The sequence below is a fragment of the Terrapene carolina genome, unplaced genomic scaffold (genome assembly GCF_002925995.2).
Source record: "Terrapene carolina triunguis isolate 2854851 unplaced genomic scaffold, T_m_triunguis-2.0 Scaffold85, whole genome shotgun sequence".
Classification (NCBI taxonomy): Eukaryota; Metazoa; Chordata; order Testudines; family Emydidae; genus Terrapene; species Terrapene triunguis.
Genome location: NW_020664436.1, coordinates 21,485,908 through 21,502,726, shown reverse-complemented (window position 1 = coordinate 21,502,726; position 16,819 = coordinate 21,485,908). Strand labels below are relative to the sequence as shown.

The window sequence follows — 16,819 nt, the reverse complement described above, 5'->3', positions numbered from 1 at the left end:
CCCTAACTGCCCCCCTAGGACCCTACCCCCTACCTGTCCCCTGACTGCCCCGACCCTTATCCACACCCCCACCCCCAGACAGACCCCCGGGACTCCCACACCTATCCAACCACTCCCTGCCCCCTGACAGGACCCCTAGAACTCCTGACACATACAACCCCCCCTGCTCCCTGCCTGCCCCAACCCCCTTTCCAACCCCCCCTGCTCCCTGTCCCCTGACTGCCCTCACCCCTTATCCAACCCCCCCGGCCCCGAACCCCTTACCATGAGGTTCCTAGCAGCACGTTTGCTCCACGCAGAGCCAGACATGCTGCCCCGCAGGAGCAGGCAGCCCCACCATTCAGAATGCTGCGCGCGCGGCGGCATGGCTCCAGGGGAGAGGGGAGGGGCCGGCGGCTTGCTGCGCTCTGCCGGGCGCTCCGGCCCAGGACCGCGGACCCCGTGGCTTGCCACACCGGGAGAGTGGGGCCATTTCCCCACCCGTGCATTAGGGTGTGCCTGGGCACACCCGGCACACCCCGTGTGCACACCTATGCTTTAAACTGCTCACTCCTGATCCTCCTTGGCCTATTTGACATGTTGGGGGCAGGCCCAGAGTACTGCTGTTCTCTGGTGATACCAGCTGGCATAATGGCCAATTGGGGGCCATTACTAGTTATCTTAAGGCAGAGCTAACATGTGCTGAGGTCTGAACCAACCCCTGGCAGTCCTCAGAAATAGGAGAGTATAAAAGTGGTACACAGTCAGCTTTGCTCCCCCCCCCATCTGTGATGGGTTGGGTCACAGAAACCCCCTTGGGACTGCCTCCTGATGTGCTGGGACTACTTCTGAGCCCATTTTCCCTGCCAGCTTGGAACTTCAGTACCTTGCCTTGTTTGAGCTGGACATGCTTGCCTGCTGCAAACACAGATCCAAGTCTGAACCACGTCCCCCACAAGCTGCAGGCTTAACTGAAAACAGCTTAAGAAGTGCTTCTGTCTCCAGCACTCAGATACCCAGCTCCCAATGGGGTCCAAACCCCAAATAAATCCGTTTTACCCTGTATAAAGCTTATACAGGGCATAAATTGTTCGCCCTCTGTAACACTGATAGAGGGATCTGCACAGCTGTTTGCCCCCTCCACCCCTCCCCCCCCCCGTATTAATACATACTCTGGGTTAATTAATAAATAAAAAGTGATTTTATTAAATACAAAAGGTAGTATTTAAGTAGTTCCAATTAATAAAAGACAGAACAAAGTAAATTACCAAACAAAATAAAATAAAACACGCCAGTCTAAGCCTAATACAGTAGGAAACTAAATGCAGGTAAATCTCACCCTCAGAGATATTCCAATAAGCTTCTTTGACAGACTAGTCTCCTTCTAGTCTGGGCCCAATCCTTTCCCCTGATACAGTCCTTGTTCCAGCTCAGGTGGTAGCTAGGGGATTCCTCATGACTGCAGCCCCCTTTGTTCTGTTCCATCCCCTTATATAGCTTTGGCACAAGGCGGGAATATTTTGTCTCTTTGAGTCCCCGCCCCTTCTAAATGGAAAAGCCCCGGGTTTAAGATGGATTCCAGTACCAGGTGACATGGTTACATGTCCTGTGAAACCCCAGGCCTTCATTCTCCCCAGCCTGATTCACAGGAAGGCTTGCAAGTAAACAGAGCCATCTACAGTCAATTGTCCTGGTTAATGGGAGCCATCAAGAGTCCAAACCACCATTAATGGCCCACACTTTACATAATTACAATAGGACCTCAGAGTTATATTTCATATTTTTAGTTTCAGATACAAGAATGATGCATTCATACAAATAGAACAAATACATGCAGAAGAACATAACCTTTGCACGGATATGTTACATGGCATATCTAACATAAAGCATATTCCAGTTATATCATATTTACATTCATAAGCATATTTCTATAAAGCATCCTTCACTCAAATTGCAGGGCCCTAGTCCCCATTTTCAATAGTCTAATAGCATCTGATTAGGGTACTCGGGGGAGGAGGGTGTCCCATCCTTTCTCATATATTCTCCATTGAGTTTAAAAACAAATTTTTCTCTCTCTCAGTATTTCAGCCACTTTTTCATACCATAAATGAGCTCATAGCATTTTCAGCCCATTCCTAAAATTTTCATTGCTGTTCACATTTATTAGGAGCTTTTACATAATAATAACTCTGAGCACTTATACGGTGCTCTGCATTTCAAAGTGACATAAAAATATTAACTAATTTATCAGCTTTGTGACAACTTGCCCATAATACATTATCTTGTATATAACCTTATCCTTCAGTTAATTGTGAAAGTTCTGCCCGTTTCAGTGATATTTATATTCAAGGCTTGAGAACCTCCAAGATGATAGGTGTAGGCAGCACAAGGAGAACTTTATACATTCTAGGATGCTTGCAAGATCTCACAGGATGTGTAAGGCTGCCATTCTGCGAAAGACCCCAGGCCTGCAAAGGGATCCATACAGGCATGAGTTTCCATGCATAGGGTTCTTTTGCAGGATCAGGGACAAAGTGATGACCAGCAGCAGTTCTGCCATTGAGAAGTAGATGATCTCAGAAGAATGAGAACCCAAAATCAGAGTCAAATAAAATCAAAGATAAATAAATTAATGTATTACAATAGCACCCAGAGGTCTGAATCGTGACTGAGGCCCCACTGTGCTAGATCCCGTGCATATGCATAGCAAGACATGATCCTGGCCCCGAAGAGTTTACAGTCTAATTTAATACAAGCTGCACCAAGTGGGTGAGATAGCCTGAGGGAGTGACTACTAATGCGATGTACCTTCATCCCAAGTCTATCCATGCTCACAGGTGTTAATTGAACACAGTCTTCCAGAGGAAGTTGCTATATGGAGGCAGCTGCTCCATTGTGCCAGGACAGCTGCTCCCATGTACATAGAATCATAGCATTTGAGGCCAGAAGGGACCAACAGATCATCTAGTCTGACCGCCCAGCCACCCGCACACTAAACCCGAGCTAACTTGAATCCAGCAAGCGCTGGTAACAATAGCAGTGAAGACAGCGCCACCCAGGCTTCAGTGTGGGTAGTGCAAGCCTAGTATGGCCCCTGGATGCATATTTGGCTCACTAGCCCACACTGAAGCCCATGCTTCTCTGTCTTCATTGCTATTGTTACCTGCGCTAGCTGGATTCAAGCCAGCCTGGATAGGCTAGTTCCTGCACAGTGGTAGCTCTGGTAGGTCAGCCTGTGCACAGCTTTTGCGGTGTAGACATACTTCTAATGTCACTTGGTGATAGCAGTGTAGCTGCTATTATATCACAGTGATATGTGTGATGCACTAAGATCCTTTAGTGAGAGGTGCTGTAGGAAAAGCCTGTGATGGATCTACGGAATAGATCACTGTTTATGCCATTGACTCTATCTAAACTGTTTACAACTTTAATATTTTATGCATTCATTCTTGTTTTCTTCATAATCTTTTTTATGTACATCTTCAATAACGTAGTAAATGGCAAATTAATTGATGCATGACAATAACACAACCAGCTCATCAAAAACATTTCTAAACAGGGGGAGCTCTGCATCTCCAAATGAGGTAAATCAAAAACGATTACTGCCTAAATTGCATGCTAAGTAAGTAAAAGATAATCATATTAAAGGCAGGTGTTGCAACTAAATAAAACTTCTAACTGAAATGCTACATTAAAATCATTGCTTCTAAGTTTCTTTCCCATCAGTCTCACAATTAAAGTTTTTAGCAGTATGCATCTTCCTTTGCCTTTCCTATCTTTAATTATTGTCACATAATTGGTCTGATTCTCCACTGCTTTGCATTATGTGTAGTCATTTACACCTGTGCAATATGTGCATCGAACCCACTAAATGAGAATGGATGCATTTCATACCTACTTTGCACAGGTGTAGATGATTGCACAGGTTGAAAGGCAGAGGAGAATGAGACCCAATATTTATACAGCTGGGCAGGATCCCCCAGAGGATTCTGGGGGCCTGGGGTCTTCGGTGGCGGGTCCCGGGGTGGAAGGACCCCCCGCCGAGGGTCTTCGGGGCACTTCGGCGGCGGGTCCCGGAGCAGAGGGACCCCCCCGCCGCTGAACTGCCGCCGAAGACCCAGAGCGGAAGAAGCTCCGGGGGCCCGGGCCCCATGAGAGTTTTCCGGGGCCCTCGGAGCGAGTGAAGGACCCCACTCCAGGGGCCCCAAAAAACTCTTGTGGGGGCCCCTGTGGGGCCCAGGGCCTGGGGCAAATTGCCCCACTTGGCCCCCCCCGGGCAGCTCTGCAGGTGGGTAGGCCAGAATAAGTATGTGTAGAGTTGCACCAGTGCTGACCTGAGTGATCTGACTTATTGGTGCTACAAGCCAATAGAAAAGATGATTGAAGATAACCCACTGGAGTTGACAGTAAACATATGGGAAAAACAAAGTGAAATATGAGAAGACATGGGAGGAATATGTATCAAAAGTGAATAACTTGGGCAAAACAATCACTTTCCACGCCTTTTATTTCCTGTACTGTTGATCCTTTAATTACACAACTTGCTTATCACCAAAATGTACTTTCTGAAACCATCTAATCAGAAGCAGGTTTCAGAGCTGATCAGCTGTTGCTCATTACAGGTGATGTTTTCCTGTGAAGACTGCACTTCATATTTTGCATATTTGACCTAGTAATAACGTCAATGAAGTTACTCCTGATTTTCACCAGTGCAAGAGAAGACTCTTGCCTTGTGTACCATTGCCCTCTATGGAGGGAAATTCAGACCTGCTCAAGTGTGTAGGATCTATGCCTCTCTAATGGCTACAGTCCACAGACTATATATAAGCCCTAAAGGTAGGATTTTCAGAAGTGTTCAGTATTGGCCTAACTCTTCTCCTATTGAAGTCAATAGCCAAACTCCAAATTAAGTGTTTTTTGAAGATCCCACTTTAATACTATTAGAGTTTAACTTAGCTCAGTGGTCAGAGGCATTTGTATTGGAAGTAGAGTTCTGTCCCCACTAATGTCCTTGAAACATGAGTTGCCACAGTGTGCAGCAAAGCTGAAAACTATGAGGAGCTCTGTCATTGATCTCCATTGAAATTCCCCATACAATTCTTCAGTGCAGAATGGAGAGGAGAATTTTGTCCTGTATCTCTAGTTATGTTGGAAGCCTATGGGTGAGAGTATATGCCCACAGATATATATTTATATGGATGCTTGTATTCTGGTTTTGTAAAAAAAACCTGTCCATTGGGATCTTACTATAAACAGACCTAGCTGTTCCACAAAAAGATTTCAATGCCTGTTCTGGGGTCTCTTCTCTTCTGGAAACATATGCTTTACTGTAACTCTCCTTTGTTCTAACTAGACTTACAGGAGAGAATCTAATGAGACTAGATGCTAGGTTTGCCATTGGCATGAGCAAGTGCAACACTATTACTAGCATACATTACACATGCTGACAACAATTGCAAATTTAGCTCTTGCACCTATTCGATACCTTGTTTTTCTTCAGTTGTGATATACATCAGTTGAGAAATATCTTTATTTGTTCAAGGATTCAGTACTCCAGTGTTTTACTGACATAATCTAGCTTTGGACAATATACACAACAGACTTTGGGAGCTGCTTATATTTGTCTGGAGCCAGAATGTAGCACTTAATACAGGAGCCTTTTTTGTTTATTTTTCTCAAGAAGACACTTTTTTATTTGTGTGTACTTTCAAGAAACCAAATCCAGGTTTTTTCTGCGTAGAAAGTGTGGGGTAAATATCTGGGGCAAGATTTGCCAGAACACTCACTGCTTTGTGCCACTCCAGCAACACAAAACAACGGTAGATCCAGACAGTTAAGCTGGCTTTAACAGCTGCTTTGCATTGCTAGCACTGAGCAAAGCAGCTGGAAGGTACCGATGAATCTGGTCCCATGATTAGGGATTAACAGGTGAGTCGTATTAGATAACCTTAGCAACTCTTAGACCTGTACATAGTTTGGAAGAGTTCTGTTATCATTCACATCTGTGTTCAATCTATAGAAAAGGACTACAGCGAACTGAAAAAGCAGCATCTTTTCAGGGAACTTGATGCCAATAATACTGAGCAAGGCCAATTAGAGAGAGTGATTGTGTCACATATTAAAAGACAAAAAACCCAACCAAATAGCAGGTACGACAGGTACAAAACTCCATTGCAATCTAGTTGGCACACCGTTCTGTGGTGGGAGAGCTCTATTCTGGTATAGCTCTCACCAACCAGGCAGTACCATTGCACAAACTAAACAGCAAGGCAAGGTAGTTTAGGCTCAGTAAGGCAGATCAGTGGATCTGGGACCTCTTGCTCTGATAAAAAAGTATTTTGCAACCTCTCCCCAGCAGCACACCCTTCACATCTGACCCCTGTAGATTTTGTTTTTCAGCTTCCAGTGCCTCCCCACCCAGCCAGCTCCACCACTCCTGTAGAGTTTGATCTACCAGCCATCACCTCACACACACATCTGGGTTATGATTTTTACATTTTCCAGCAGAATCCTCTTCCCGGCCACAGGAGAGGTTCTGCAGCTCCATATGTTTGATTAATTTAGGTCCCATTTAGGAGCAGGTTGTGACTAGTCCCACATGGGCATGCGAGGTTGTGGGGAAGGATGCTGGAGCAAGGAGCCTTTCCCCACTCCAACTGTGCTCCCAGTGCACGTGCTCCTTGAGTTTGAGCACTGTTCCCTCTTGACAGCTGTGTGTGTTTAAGCTACCCTACAGGGGGCAAGGAAGAGCAAGGACCCATTCCACCCTCTGCACCAGCTAGCACAGCTGCCAGGACATGCAAGGGGATATAGATGCTGTAGCATCCTAAAGGATTGTGTAGCAAGATATGCTCCCTCTCTGTGCCTGGGAATTGTGGGCAGGAATTATGTCATAATGAAACAAAACCCTCCTAGAACTGCCGCTGGGGCAGGATAGCTCTGAGTAGCTAAACACAGCCCTTAGCTTTGCTCTGTCCCAGTTCCGAGTATTCCCAATCAGTTCACAGCTCTGCAATAAACTCAGAGGGCTCTCAGACTGGCGTAAGTTAAGAATTTAATGTAGTTACACCTGCATCAAACTTGTGTGAGAGAAAAGAGAATCCAGTCCAACGTGTGGCATATGCCTGTCTTTATTACCTATACTTTCATCTAGAACCATGCAGAGTGAAACTGTTGCGTAAGCACACCTGCAGTATAACATTTCTCTGAAAGTGGTTCCAAACTGCCACATGTGGCAAGCCTCCCCATCTCTCAGTTCGTAATGCCATGCTGTGACATGTATTAACAGAATTATCCGCTTTCCACTTCACAGTCATGGACTTCAGATTTCTTGAGAGTGTGAATACTGTATTTCTGAATGCAAGCAAGACTCCCAGCATTAACAGAATACAGAAGTGGGCTGTGGTTGATACTTACATTGCCACTTTCTACCACCTTGAATTCTACCCCTACTTATGGTTTTCATTTTTTTAAACCAGTGCATGTGATCAGTTGCAATAGCTTATTAGCAATCCTGACAGCAGAGTCAATGAAGTTAATGTCTGTGACCACCTTCTCTCAGGAACATGTTAAGATGGTGTTGCGTACTGTAACATGAAAGCATCCTGCTGTCTTGCCAGTTGAAATTACTGCAGAAGATTCACCGTGGGTTACACCTGCAGGTGCAGGGATCCCATAGGCTTAATGTCTACTAAGGGAAGGTTGTGACAGCCCGAAAGTGGTTGCAGCCATCTCTACACTGGGGGGTCCTTTAAAGAGCCAGTACAGTCCAAAAAATTGTCAGCAGTGACGAGGAAGGGAACGTGACCAGAGTGACTGAAGGATCCACTGATCTGGTGCACCCTCTGAGTTCTCTACCCTGATGGGGTTCCTATAGACCCCACTCCAGGGCCAAGGTCCTTGATGGTGCAGAAGGGTCCATTTTGCACTGCCCTGTTCCAAGCAGAGTGAAACTTGGTCCATCATTGCACAAACAAAAGCTGCGTCAGCAAGAGTGCAGCCAGGCAGTTTTTAAGACATAACTTTGATATACATGAGACTATCTGAACTGTGGAATTTCAGTAGGTTATGGAGGGGGGATTGGGTTTGATCACTTTCAGTTAAGGATCAATGTAATTTGCAAGCTTTGAGAGGATCAGGGGGTATCTGTGGCTGAGCTCAGTCTGAGATTTAGAAACTAGAAGAGCACTACAAGATTATTCATTTCACATAACCTGTCTGCCACCATTTGACTTTCAGTGGGACATGGGCACTTTTGAAAATTTTACCCCTTATCTATAGCTATGAGATGACAAGTTGACAAATCCACACGCGCGCACGCTATCTATACAATGGAACAGGCAGAACAGGTTAAGGCAGTCACTCTTGCTGGGCCTCTTGTAGGCACGTGACCATAGTATGTCCATGACAGACATATCTGATTGTCCTCATAAATCAGCCCCTTATTTAAGCTTAAAATACACCACTGGATATGAAGGTGGGGTGTTCATTGAGAGCTTCAGACTGAGTCATAAGGGTGAGGACCAAAGGTACAGGTTACATGGGAGTGAAGCTTGTAGGAGAGAGTCTGTCGATCAGTAGTTCTGTAGGGAACTGCCCTTGACTGCAAAAATGCTCCAAAATTGTAATGGCTTTCAGTTGGGAATAAGGACTCTGCCATTGCTCTGCATGAGAGTACCTGGCATTAAATGAGGATATTGATATAACAGGCATCACAGAAACTTGGTGGAATGAGGATAATCAATAAGACATGGTAATATCAGGGTATAAAATATATAACAATGATGAGTAGATCATGCTGGTGGGGGAGTGGCACTATATATATAGCAGTAGGAAAATGCTGCTGACCACTTGACCAGGATGGTGATGGTGAAATGCTCAGGCTGATTAGAGAGGCAGAAAACCCACTAATAATAGGAGATTTCAACTATCCCCATATTGCCAGGAAACGTCACCTCAGGAAGGGATGCAGAAATAACATGTCTAGACACATTAAATGACTGTTTCTTGGAACAGCTTGTCCTGAAACTTACAAGGCAGTTCTTGATTTAGTCCTAAGTGGAACACAGGATCTGTTCCAAAAGGTGAATATAGTTGAACTGCTCAGTAAGAGCAACCATAATGTTATTAAATTTAAATCCCTGTAGGAGGGAAAATGCCAAAGAAACCCATCACTGTAGCATTTAACCTCAAAAAGGGGAACTACACAGAAATGAGGAAGGTAAACAGAAATTAAAAGGAACAGTCACAAGGGTGAAATGCCTGTAAGCTGCATTGAGACCAGGGCCGGCTCCAGGCACCAGCTCAGCAAGCAGGTGCTTGGGGCGGCCAAGCAGAAGGGGCGGCACGTTGGGCTCTTCGGCGGCAATTCGGCTGTGGGTCCTCAGTCCCTCTTGGAAGGAAGGACCGGCTGCCGAATTGCCACTGAAGAAGAAAGCGGTGCGGTGGAGCTGCCGCCGAGCGCGATCGCGGCTTTTTTTTTTTTTTCCCCGCTTGGGGCGGCAAAAACCCTGGAGCCAGCCCTGATTGAGACTATTTAAAAACATCATAATAGAGGCTCAAACTAAATGCATACCCCAAATAAAAAAACAGTAAGAGGACCTCTGATGGGGTGTCCACCCCACACAAGTCCTCAGCAGGTTAATATTGGCCAGAAGGGGCCAATCAACCTTATATGCTGCACCTGAAGGAGAACCAGGGATTGATAAATCTAATGGCAGATGAAGCCTAGCTGGGGGAGGAGCTGGGATAGGATTATAAACCAGGAAGAGGCTGCAGGGAAGAGGTTTGCAGTCACTCCCTAGAGGGAAAGGGAGTTGGCCAGAGACAAGGAGGAGATTCAGGGGGAGAGTAAGCTCTGGGGTACTGCTCTGGACTGAGGAGTCGGGCAGGAGGCCAGGAGACTCTCCAGTGATAAAGAAGAGATAGGCAAGGAGATAGAGAGGTGAGGTTGGAAGGAGCCCAGGGAAACAGAGCCTGAGCAAACCTGGATTGCTAGTCATAGGGCCCCTGGGCTGGAACCCAGAGTAGCGGGTGGGCCAGGTTCCCCAACCTGCCACAGGGAAGTGACACAGGACCTGGAGACTGGAATGGAAGACCATCTGAGACAGTGTCTGGACAGTTTGTCTGGTGGGACTTTGTTATCTCAAAAGGGGAGGAACTCTATAGTGACCTGGCTGGAGGGCTGAGTCATGAAGAAGAAGTACCCTGAGTCACAGAGAGAGAGAGAGAGGGTCCACAGCATGGGCACCCAATGGAAGGGGGCGCCAGATGGGGTGAGAGCTATTTTCCAGCCCCAAGGAGGCACAACCTGTGGTGGGTGGGACCCTTTTACAGTACAAAAAAAAATGCTACATGGGTAAACAGTAAAGTAAAAGAGGCAGTTAGAGGCAAAAAGGCACTCTTTAAAAACTGGATGTCAAATCCTAGTGTGGAAAATAGAAAAGAGCATAAAATCTGACAAGTGTAATACGGAAGGCCAAAAAAGAATTTGAAGAGCAATTAGCTAAGGACACAAACACTAACAGCAAAAAACCCTTTAAGTACATCAGAAGCAGGAAGCCTGTTAAACAGTCAGTGGGACTACTGGACGATTGAGGCACTAAAGGAGCACTCAAGGAAGACAAGGCTGTTGCGGAATAGCTAAATGAATTCTTTGCATCAGTCTTCACTTCAGAGGATGAGTGAAGATCCCCACACCCAAACCATTCTTTTTAGGTGGCAAATCTGAGAAACTGTCCCAGATTGAGGTATCGATAGGTTTTGGAACAAACCAATAAAACAAACAGTAATAAGTCACAAGAACCACAGCGTATTCACCCAAGAGTTCTGAAGGAACTCAGATATGAAATTGCAGTTCTACTAACTGTGGGGTGTAACCTGTTATTTAAATCAGCCTCTGTTCCAGATACAGAATACAGAAGCGGGCTGTGGTTGATACTCTGTTCCAGATGGTGGATAGCTAATTTAATACCGATTTTCTTTTTAAAAGGCTCTAGAGGCGATCCTGGCAATTACAGGCCAGTAAGCCTAACTTCAGTACCAGGCAAATTGATTGAAACTATAGTAAAGAACAGAATTATCAAACAAACCCAATATGTTGGGGGAAAGTCAACACAACTTGCCTCACCAATCGATTAGAATTCTTTGAGGGAGTCAACAAGCATATGGAGGAGGATGGTTCAATCAATATAGTTTGCTTGAGCTTTCAGAAAGCTTTTGACAAGGTCCCTCACCAAAGGCCCTTAAACAAAGTAAGCTGTCATGCAATAAGAGGGAAGATCCCCTCATGGATTAATAACTGGTTAAAATATCAGAAACAAAGGGTAGGAATAGTCAGTTTTCACAACAGAAAGAGGTAAACAGTGGAGTTCCCCCATGGGTCTGTACTGGGACCAGTGCTGTTCAACATATTCATAAATGATCTGGAAAACAGGGTGAACAGTGTGGGGACAACATTTGCAGATGATACAAAATTACTCAAGATAGTTAATTATAAAGCTGACTGCAAAGAGTTGCAAAGGATTCTCACTAAACTGGGTGACAAAATGGCAGATGAAATGCAATGTTGATAAATGCAAAGTAATAAACATGGGAGAAAAGTATCCTAACTATACATATAAAATGATGCTAAATTAGCTGGTACCACTCAAGAAAGAGATTGTGGTGTCATTGTAGATAGTTCACTGAAAACATCCGCTCAGTGTGCAGCAACAGTCAAAAATGCGAACAGAATTTTAGAAACCATTAGGAAGGGAGAGATAATAAGACAGAAAATATCATAATGCCACTGTATAAATCCATGGTACATCCACACCTGGAATACTTTGTGCAGTTCTGGTCTCCCCATCTCAGAAAAGATATATTAGAATTGGAAGAGGTGCAGAGAAGAGCAACAAAAATGATTAGGGGTATGGAACAACTTCCATATGAGGAAAAATTAAGAAGACTGGACTGTTCATCTTAGGAAAGAGGCGACTAAGGGGGAGGCTATGACAGAGGGCTATAAAATCATGAATAGTGTGAAGAAAGTGACTAAGGAAGTGTTATTTACCCCTTCACATAACACACGACCCAGGGGTCACCCAATGAAATGAATAAGTAGCCATAGGCTCTGCACCCACTGGCAGCTCCCCGCCCCAGCTCACCTCCGCCTCTTCCCCTGAGCGCACTGCCGCATCCTGATTCTCCCCCCTCCCTCCCAGCACTTGGGGGAGGAGGCGGGGCCAGGGTGGGGATTTGGGGAGCGGTCCAATAGGGGCAGGGAGGGGCAGAATTAGGGCGGGGACTTTGGGGCAAGGGTGAAGTCGGGGCGGGGGCAGGGCCGGGGGCGCGAGCACCCACTGGCGCAGAAAAAAGTTGGCGCCTGTGTAGTCAGCAGGTTTAAAACAAACAAAAGGAAATACTTCTTCACATAGTGCACTGTCAACCCATGGAGCTCATTGCCAGGGGATGTTGTGAAGGCCAAAAGTATAAATGGGTTCAAAAAAGAATTAGATAAGTTCATGGAGGATAGGTCCATCAGTGACCCAGTATGGCCATTCTTATGTTCTTGTCAGTGATTGCTGTAGGCTTTTCTTGTAGTTGCTTTGTGGTAAGTGTTGCACAGATATAATGGCCACCTACTGCAGGTGTGTTGTGTTCTTCTGCTATAGAGTACACTCTGGGGGAGGACACACACACACTTTTAATCTCCATAGAGCTTGTCAGCACAGATCCCAGTTACTCATGCTGTGTGCTGGCATCACATTGTTTAAAAGTGCAGTTGTGTTGTAATTAGTGCCAACAACACAGGAGATATTCCTATTTACAAAATTCCTATTTACAAATATTTATTTTAGTTCTTTTTAAAAGATGCCCATTCAGTGTCCTAAGTGCATGTGCCCATATTAAGACATGGCAATAATTTAGGACCAGTATCCAAGAGATTGAACCCTCCTAATGAAAGTTCCACTGTCTCCATCTACCTGATCCCCTCTCCCCAGGCCCCAGAAAAGCCAAAGACCAGTCTGGCAGCAAGACCAGGGGGACCAACAAATTCAGGCTTTGGCAAACTGAAGCAGGAAGAGTTGCACAGTTGAGGACCCTCACTGAGAACAACCTGCCACCTGCACCCTCATAATGAAACCAGAGGTTACTAACTGAAATGCTTCAGATGATCTGAAGTGCTGGAGGCACATCACACAAGGCGAGTTGCAGTCTCTGACTACCTAGAGTTGGTAGACAGACAAGCAGGCTCCAGTCCACTTAAAGCTCTATGGGCATGATCAAAAGCCCACTGAAGTCAATGGGAATCTTTCCACTAACGTCAGTGGGCTTTGGATCAGGGCTTATACAAAACTCCATGACCTGTGTTGCGCAGGTCAAGCTAGATGATCATAATGGTCTCTTCTGGCCTGAAAGGCTCTGAATCTATAAACAATTGATAATTTTTTCTTGAGAAATACGAAGAATATTTTTGTTACTAGATGAGATTGTTTAAATATTTAAAACAAGTCGCCTCCTTCAGTGTATTTAAGCATGCATGGATGGCAGTGGGACAGAACCTCTGATCGAGCATACGATTAAATGGATTTTTCCCAAACAGTATTCATAAAACATGAAGATTAAAACATTTGATGTGCATCATGTACTTGTGCGGCTGGAATAAAAATGATGCACAGCATGCTGATATTAAGAAACAGCTGCCTCCAAAGTGTACTTAAGAGGTATTTAATGAAGAGGCCAATTATCTATTGGTGATTTCACATCCAGCCTGTGCTGTAACTACCATAGCTCCAGAGGTCATGTCTTAGTCCTGTCTTGTTTCCCATAAAATGTCTGCTCTGGGGTATTTATCTAACATTATTCATCCACAGCAACCTTTGTCAGATGCCTGTTGGTAAGTCTTCATAAGTAATGGGCTTTTTCCTTTGAGCACTGTATTGTTTTGGTCTCTTCTGAGGATGCACCAAGAAAACATTGAGTTGCTCTGATAAATAACTAGGAAAATGTCGGGAGAGAAATCTATTGAGAGCAAGCTGTCATACTTTGAAGGATTTTGTGCATAAAAAATGTCACATATCCCTCAGGTCTCCTTGGGCTTTATTAGCATGATGTTTAGAAGGCACCAAAAATGAGTAGATTTAGGGGTGGGTATATTTTTCAGCAACAACAACCCCTTACTTGTCACTTACCTGGAAAAGCACGTGGCCTGATGGTAAGAAGACTAGGGTTCTGATTTTCCATCTTCCCACCTTGTGTAGTCCTTTATACATTTGCAGAATGCAAAGAGGGTACAAAAGACTACCAAATCAGAATGGTTGTATTTTACACTGGTTTTGCACTCTTTTTGCACAGGTTGAAGTGATTATACAAGGTTCAAGGCAGTGTAGAATCTCTCAGGAACCTTTAGTGTAGAAGAGCACATATTCTGATCCCAGCTGAACCACTGACTCACCTTGGACAAATTTCTTGACCTCCTTGTTTCTCAGTGAAATCCAGCTAAAAAATTAGAAGGGCCTAACCAAAAACCTGTTGCTTTTCAAAGAAGAGAACTCCTCCAAAATGTCAGCGAGCAGCCCTTCCGAAAGCAATAACATGACAACATTTCTGAAGAGCCCATTTGTGTGTGTGACGGAAGTAGCTGGCAGAAGCTCAAGATTACTATTCTTTCCAACGTGGTAGCGCCAAAAGGTCCCAGGATTGGGTCCCCATTGTGCTGTGTGCTATGCAAATAAAGAACAAGACAGTCCCTGCCCGCAAGAGCTTGCAAAGTAGAAAATGAAACCCCAACCCAGGCAGGTGGTGGGGAAAGGGTGATAGCACACAAGGGCAAGCAGAGCAATTACGGTGATGGAAGGCAAACAGCATCTTTCCTTCATTTTTGACTTAGTGATTCAAATAATTGTTTTGTTTACATTACCAAAAATATTGTTGTAAGGGTTTTTTTTTGAGGGATGAGCACTCAGGGTTGAAGTGGGGAAGAGGAAGGGATTTCTGAAGTAAGAGAGGAAGGTAAATAAAAGAAGGAAAGCAGAGAGGAGGGGGGAGGGGAGAAGCATAAGAGAAAGGCAGTTGCTATGGTTGATGAGGGGGAGGGATGAGGAGCTATCAACAGCCAATTGCAATACAGCAAATGAAAAAAAAATTCTGGCCATGATTCTCCAGGGCATAAAGTGACCTTAACCACTGGGGCACCCAACCCAACCAGAATCCAGGTTTCAGAGGTGAATTGATGTCACCAGGCTGTGAAGACTCCTCCCGCTATCTGCTGCTACTTCCTTGTGGAGGACTGCAAGAGAGGCAGAGGGCTTGGTGCTCTGGTGGGTCTCTCAGGGTGCAGGACTGGGCTGGAAGGCCCTGGTTTACCCTCTCAACTCTAGTTGGTATGGGTTGTTTTGGGGAAAGAGCTCAGAGGCTCTGGTAAGGGCCATCTGAACATGTCATTAGTCTGCAAACAATATTCTTCAGATTACAAATCCCTGTTTCCATTTTGCATTACTGAATTTGCATGCAAACAACTTGGCTAGCACGTGCCATTTTAGTTTTACAGTAGTCATAAAATCAATGACTCTTGATTTTTAGCTTACAATGTTTACACCAAAAAAGATGTCCTACAGCTGTGTTCTTGACCCCTCTGACTATCTAATCCCTGCTTTATCACCATCTCAGCTCTCTGTTTGACATTAAACATCATGTTTATATTGATGACACCAAACTTTTTCCCATCCATCCTTTGTCCCTGCCAACATCTCTCTTTGTCATATATTCCTTAGTGCTTGGTTCCACTCAAATTTTCTCCACCCTATTGTCTCCAAGTCTGGTTCCTTCTGTTAGACTAGAGTAAATGCCCTAATGCTCCCCAATTTCTTCCATCTACCTCCTTGACTCTGATCTCTCCTTATCAGATGTACCAGAAATGATCCATCAATGTTTATTTTTCCATCTTACCAACAGTATCTGCAGGACCTCCTATAGCTGGACCTGGATTCATAATATTATTCATACCTGTCCTTATCTTCACTTTCTGTCTGCCCACTTCCTTAATCCATGCACTCCCAACCTCCCACTTTGATTACTACAACTCCCTCTGGGCTGGTCTCCTCGCCAAATTTCAGCTTGCCCAAGAACGCTGTGACAACCTGTATTCCATCAAGAACTCACAAGCATAACCTCATTACCCTGATCCTTATTTATCTTCACTGACCCTATTGCCTCCTCAGACCTGACCTTACCAACTCCCTTTTCCTCTCCTCCATTCATTGAACTGGTTATGGGCAAAGCTTAGTCCTCACTGTGAGTCTCTGACAGTGGCAGTGCCTTTAGCCACATCCATCTGTCTGATGGAAAAGCCTTGTCCTGAACTTAGTTCCAGTGAGTCCCCAGCCATTTCAAATCCTGCCTCAATATCCATCTCTTCTCTTTTCTGCTTACCGGGGAGGCCGCTGGCTCAGTGGCTAAGGCAAAGAGTTGGGCATCAGAAGGCCTGGATTCTGCTCCCAGCCTGGCCACTGATTTGTTGGATGATCTTGGGCAAGCTAAAGAATTACTTCTGTTTCCCCAGCTGTAAAATGAGAATAATGAAACAAAGCGCTTTGAGAAATATAGATTAAAAGTGCAAGGTGCAAGCACCTTATTAATATTGTAGTTATTCACTTTGATCCCCTACCTCCACCTTTCACCATACTCTTATGTGCTCATCATTTTCAGTTTTATAATCCCTTCTGTGTGTTCAATATTTTTGTGCAAATGATGGCTTTTGCAGCAGACTGAAACTTGTTACCCTTCTTGTAGGAAAGACTTGGTACCAAAAAAGAGCATTCTAATTGGTACGACGCATGAAGGACTTGTTTGCCACTCA

General features: G+C 44.9%; 1 protein-coding gene across 2 annotated transcripts in view; it reads left to right on the top strand.

Annotated features, from left to right (window-relative positions):
* SLC35F3 (solute carrier family 35 member F3) overlaps window positions 1-16,819 on the top strand; it is a 96,292-nt gene that overhangs the window by 59,463 nt on the left and 20,010 nt on the right. The window lies entirely within an intron of this gene.